This window comes from Teleopsis dalmanni, chromosome X (assembly GCF_002237135.1).
Source record: "Teleopsis dalmanni isolate 2A chromosome X, ASM223713v2, whole genome shotgun sequence".
In the NCBI taxonomy this organism is placed as follows: domain Eukaryota; kingdom Metazoa; phylum Arthropoda; class Insecta; order Diptera; family Diopsidae; genus Teleopsis; species Teleopsis dalmanni.
Genome location: NC_051848.1, coordinates 45,237,800 through 45,243,781, shown reverse-complemented (window position 1 = coordinate 45,243,781; position 5,982 = coordinate 45,237,800). Strand labels below are relative to the sequence as shown.

The window sequence follows — 5,982 nt, the reverse complement described above, 5'->3', positions numbered from 1 at the left end:
AAAAAATATAATAACTAACGTCATTTGTTCTATAATATATATTAACAGCGTTGCCACATTACTTGCGTGGCTAAGTCTGTTTGATACTTTGGTCATTTTTTTTATTATTTATAGTGTATTATATCATTATAATGCAGATATCAATGTATTCTCCAGAAGAAGTTGCATAATACGTTTATGCAAGAGAGATAGTTGTGAGTGCGTGAAACCGATTTACTAATACAAAATACAGAAGAATAGATACTTCACGACTAGAGTGAGTGTGAGGGAACCGGGTCAAAATATTGCCACACTTTCATTTGAAAAGGAAATCACACATAATGCTTATATAGTATGCAAAATGTCAATTTTATTTACTTTGACACAAATAAATGCCACAAAGAGAGGTAAATAAAGAAGAGGAGTGAAATCTTATAAATTCTCTTACAACAAGTAATGGTGTTATCTGTTCAGGGCCTGAACTTCAGGCAGTATCTAAGGGAACTAATGAGTTGATGTTAGGTGTAGTTTGCCGTAATTTAGTGATCTTAGGATTTTTTGGAACTTATTCGATGATGAAGTACTGAAAACAAAGTCTGCATATTAGATTTTTGAAAAGTGTTTATGTCTGGTAGCTCAAAATTAAATGATAACTGTCGAATATATTTTTTATCACATTAAAAGTGAATTCTGAAGATTTCAAGTTTAATTAAGTCGTTATATAGTAATAAATGGTAACTCATATAAGTAGTATAAAAGTAGACTATGAACAGTATTTAGCATGAAAGGACTAAAGCCAGACTGAAACCACACACAGAAATTATACATATATAACACGCTCATCAAATGGATAGAGAAAATGGATACTGTCCTAGGGCGAATCCTTTTGTTGAACAGTATACGTTTTATATAATTATTTTTCTTAAAAATGAATAAACAGAAAAGTGCTAATCTAGACAGGAAAAGCGGAAAATTTGACTGGAATTTAATATGGAATTAAGAAAAAGGCTATAGTCAATGCCTTTTATATTTAAAATATATCTTCAGGAATATGAAAGTTTGTTTAAAATATTACCTAATACTTACCCCTTACTGAAACTCCTTCTCCTCTTTTGGACAACTTTTAAATAGTAGAACCCCGATGTTAATTACTGTAATCCGTGCTCAGCTAAATCCGAGCTCAGCGTATTATTTCAGAACACAGTGCTCAGCTTTCTGCAAATACAAAATTATTATATTTAATTTACCTGAAAATGAAGATGGTTATCCAACAAATTTATTTCACTTATACACCAAAGTAAATTAAGGTAGTCTGTTATCAATGTACCCAAAACGTAATTTAAAGAAGTTTTGTTCCACTAAAGAAATTTGAATCCAAGTGATTTTTGAAGATTATAGAATAAAAATTGAAAGATTCTGAAATTTAGTTCAATTTTATTAATTTATATAAAATAAATAAACCAAAAAGTCGTGGCCAACTAATATATCTAACTTTCAATAATTGTCATCAAATTAATAATACATAAATATTATGATATATTATTATATATGTTACTATACACTACGGATGTGCAACATACAGCAAATCCTCGAATAATGCCATAAAGCAATTACAGATAGCAGAAAATCTGGTTTTAAGAAGACTAATTAGGATTCCTTGGTACATTAGGACAACAAATATGCATAGAGATCTAAGGATCGACTCAGTGAAAAAATATATCAATGACAGAGCCCTAAAAATATTCACAAAAGTCAATACGATGCCCAACTCCGCCATAACAACCCTTAAATCCATCTCAGGACACATAGGAAGATATTATGATATAATGGTCCGTCATCAGTTAAAAGATAAATAAATGACAATAATTCTAGTATAGTTAAAACTTAGTGTGGGGCAGGGATAAGCCACCCAACCGTAAAAGAGTGAAAGTGCGCAATAGCACTAACTCAAACCACAACAACAACATCTATATACTATTATAATTATTATATATACAATTAATAAAATATAGTAACTAACGTAATATGTCCTATAACCTATGGTAACAGCGTTGCCATATTGATCTAGTAGATAAGTCTGTTGACTGTTCAAATATATAATTTTTACCACATATTATTATTTATTAAAATTATACAAATAATTTTTTAATTTTTCTTTATTTAGAATAAATTTTTATAAAGGTTTATTTAAGTTTATTAAATTGTTTAAAATAATTTCATATGTTCATTTTTGTGTGACTATTTAATAATTTAAAAAATTAATTCAATAAATTCAATAGCATTAATTGATTTAAATAATTTAGAAAGTTAAGAATTAGTAATAGTTATAAGATTTACAAATTATCCGCCAGAGTTGCGGTTAAACAAATACTACAAATATTTTATTTTAAAGTTAATTGAAAAAATTTTACAAATAAAATTTTTTAATTAACTTATTGGGTATATTTATAAATTAATTTTAGTTTTTTGCTAAAATTGTATTATATAAGTCCATGTTGAAAGCTCCGTATTTCTTTACATGTTACCATGAGTCACTTGCTTTATGAATTTTTGTTCGGGATTTTTTTTACATATATAACATATCTTTGCAATACTGAACTCTTTGCTCAAAACTTTGCTTAAAATTCAATAGGCTATACATTCCAACTTTCTATTCTGTGTGTCTTGCAGATATATAACAGTCCCTAAATGGTTTTTAAGGGCAAGACTTTGCGTTCAATATCCTTATTTCCATCAAAGTAAAACCAATGGAATATTTATGGCCGTGATATGCATTTATTTCCAACCACATATTTTAGAACTTTGTACATTTCTTTACCACTTTCAGTTAATTTTAAATGGATTTCAATATTTGCTCTCTGTTTCATGTGATTTTCTTTAAGACCAGTGCCCACAAAGTGGCGTTATAGTCTATACAATGTAAAGTCATGGTGAATTCTTAGCGAATTCTTTTAAATGTTGACAGTAAGTAGATATATATAGTATTCTATAATCACATACTCAGAGATGTCGCTACTCTACGAGTCGTTACGGAGTTGGTTCCAACTGGAATCTGGAAGAGACTATTAAGTAATGCATGTTAGGTTGGAGTGGCGGTCTTGTGTCCAAAGCCGAATTAAGCTCAAATAATGGCTCATTGTAGGCTAAGGCTAAAAGTAATGCAATATTCCAGAAATTTTTTTTCGGCGAGTATCCAACTAATTATATATTTTATGAAAATTGTCATATATAGGTGAGAGTGGCATGAGTTGTGAATCGCAGTTCACATCAAATGTTCCAGTTCACATAATTGAAGCAGCCTGATGTTATCAGATAATGACACAATCAATATTTAATTACCTAATGGAGTTTATTCTCTTAATTATAATAGTACGATATCATTCTCACGCCATTGCAGTATAATTTTTATTCGTTTAAATATTGAAGATGTAGTACTAAGTTTATGCAATGAATTTTTAATAATGAACTCTTTATGATTGCAAATAAAAATCTGTTAATCTAGCAAATAAATGAATGCAGCTGGCCGATTCCCATGCGAATGCCGTCCGAACTATTATCCTGCATAAAAAACAGGCTGTTTATGCGTCAATAAATGATCAAAGATAATTACGTCTTCTCTATCAGCAAATGAACAATTTATGCACGTAACTCCTGTAAGCGCAAAACTACAATCATAATTAATTATTAATGAAAAGCGCAATTTAATTTATTTATTTAATTTATGTTTTTTAGCATAACTTCGCCATAACTGCCACTTTTTTCGAAAGTCCATCGCAGGCGCGTAAGCCATTGGGCGGCACTTATGCTGAGTGCATATGTTTAAATTTTGTTTATGTATGAAATTTTAAATTTAATTCATTGAATTTCGTTTAATTTCGTTTAATTTCATTTAATTTCATTCAATTTCATTTAATTTCATTTCGCTTTTTAGCTATAATTTAATTTATTGTTTTTATATCGAATGCTAGCGCAATTAAAAAAAGAGTTTTTCGCTTAGTTTTTTTATTGAGGGATAGAATCGACACTGGTGGGTAGGTAAGTGGTTAATTGGTCGGGATAGTTCAGAATTTGAGATTTAGTATAAAAACTGTAAACTTTTCTCAAATCACATTACGAGAATGAGATTTTAAATGAATTTTTGCGCTAAAGAGTACAATTATTCGATATAAAAAATCTAAAAGTTCACATTAAATAATATTGACATTAATACTCGTATCTGCAGAGGTTTGTATGAGGTCCGTGATTTAGAGTTTTATTAAAGTGCGAAAATATTACATACTTAATTTAATATACATTAATTGCAAGATTTAACAGGCCAGTTTTTAACTAGCCGACTTGACTGAGGTGCATCTTATGGATAGATGTTTTGGAAAAGGAATTGATCAAACTAATCCTCGCTCCACCGCTTACTCACAGCCATTTGTTTTTTATCTTTACATAGTACCTTGATCTGATACTATTATGAGTATCAACATAAACATTTTTGTCATTATGTGTATGTAAGCTATGATGCATTGTGCTAACGTCAATGCTCATCGACAAGTACTAATATATAACACAAATAATTTTCTATTAAACTTATTTATTGTAATCAAATACTGAATTTAATTATAAAGACTTGATTTTGTATTCATTTTTGATAGTATTGTTTTGTTTTCTTGTTAGATATATGTGCCCACCTCTGGTGTACATTAAAGAAATCCAGTTTTGTTGGCTTTTGAGTCTTGAGGTCCCTATGTATATCTATGCATCTTTACTAAAGTAATTTATATTAATATCGTTGTGTAATATTTTAAGCAGTTTAAATAGTGCATCTCCAGAAGGAATTTAGTTAGTAATTTATAGACGAATAGCATGTTATGTTGAGATGAGGATGATTACCATCTTATTCCTTTCTTTTGATTTTGATGTGTATAATATAATATATAATTTAACGTCAAACCAAGCTATTTTGATAATTTATGAATGGGCGTTCCTGGCCCACGTTGACTTTAAGTCGTATGATTAAGTTAGAGGAATACTTCTCCGTAAAATTTAAAAATTATTATTTACTTTATTTCGTAGCATAATAGATTTATAGATCGCAGAGTGTCAAAGGCTTTTCACTATAATTATATTATTAGTTAAAAAGGTATTATTTTAATCAAATAATGCGAAAATCTATTCCGTTTTTATATAGTATCTAAGGTAAAATGTCAAAAAATTAAAAAAGCACAACCAAATCCTTAGCAGAAATTTTGTCGCAATTTTATTTGTTTTTTTTGGTGTTCGCTCCTTGTGGTGAACTTTGGAATCGAGTTCCATAAAAATTTGCATTTCTGGGCGAGATTACGGTTTTGCTTGTAATTAAACTGGTAATCACTGTAATGTAACTAATTCGATTAGCGTCTGTAATTTTACTTTCGTTCACTTAATATCGTTTAAATTTTGTGTGGCGTAAAGACTTAAAGTAGCCAAAAAGCAACTTAAATTTTTAAAATCCTACGCTTCCTGATGTTGACATCGGGAGCTCTGAACTGAAATCAGGAAATTTGTAAGAAATACGAAAAAATTTAATAAACTTTCACCTAAAATTTCTTAATTTTTAAAATTTTCAACTTATTATATGAAACATAATATATGAAATATAATATAACCATAACTGCTGGTAATTTGGGATCTCAGAACTTTAAAATTAAATATTATATATGACAGTAAAAATAAAATGAAAAAAAGAAATAAAAATAAAATGAGAAAAAAGTAATAATAATACAAGAAATTTAATAAAAGAACAAGAAAAATAAAGGAAAATAAAAAAATAAAATAAATAAAAAAAAATATAGAGAGGTTTCGAATAGTAGTGAACTGCAGTAACGAAAATCTTTTTTATATTATTTATTATTTAATTGAATTACTTAATTTGGTTCATTAATTAAAATAATATAAAAAAATATTTGTTGTTATATCGGGTGTTTTTTAGCTGCATGATTACTATCGATATCGATAACTACGATTTGACAGCTG

At 28.4% G+C, this 5,982-nt stretch overlaps 1 long non-coding RNA gene across 1 annotated transcript; it reads right to left on the bottom strand.

Annotated features, from left to right (window-relative positions):
* Window positions 1-1,065: 1,065 nt before the first annotated feature.
* On the bottom strand, window positions 1,066-1,361 carry LOC119687271. Its single transcript, XR_005253129.1, has 2 exons — window positions 1,307-1,361; window positions 1,066-1,194 (listed from the first exon to the last, which is right to left on the bottom strand). It is a non-coding gene; the product is annotated as an uncharacterized LOC119687271 (long non-coding RNA).
* Window positions 1,362-5,982: the final 4,621 nt, after the last annotated feature.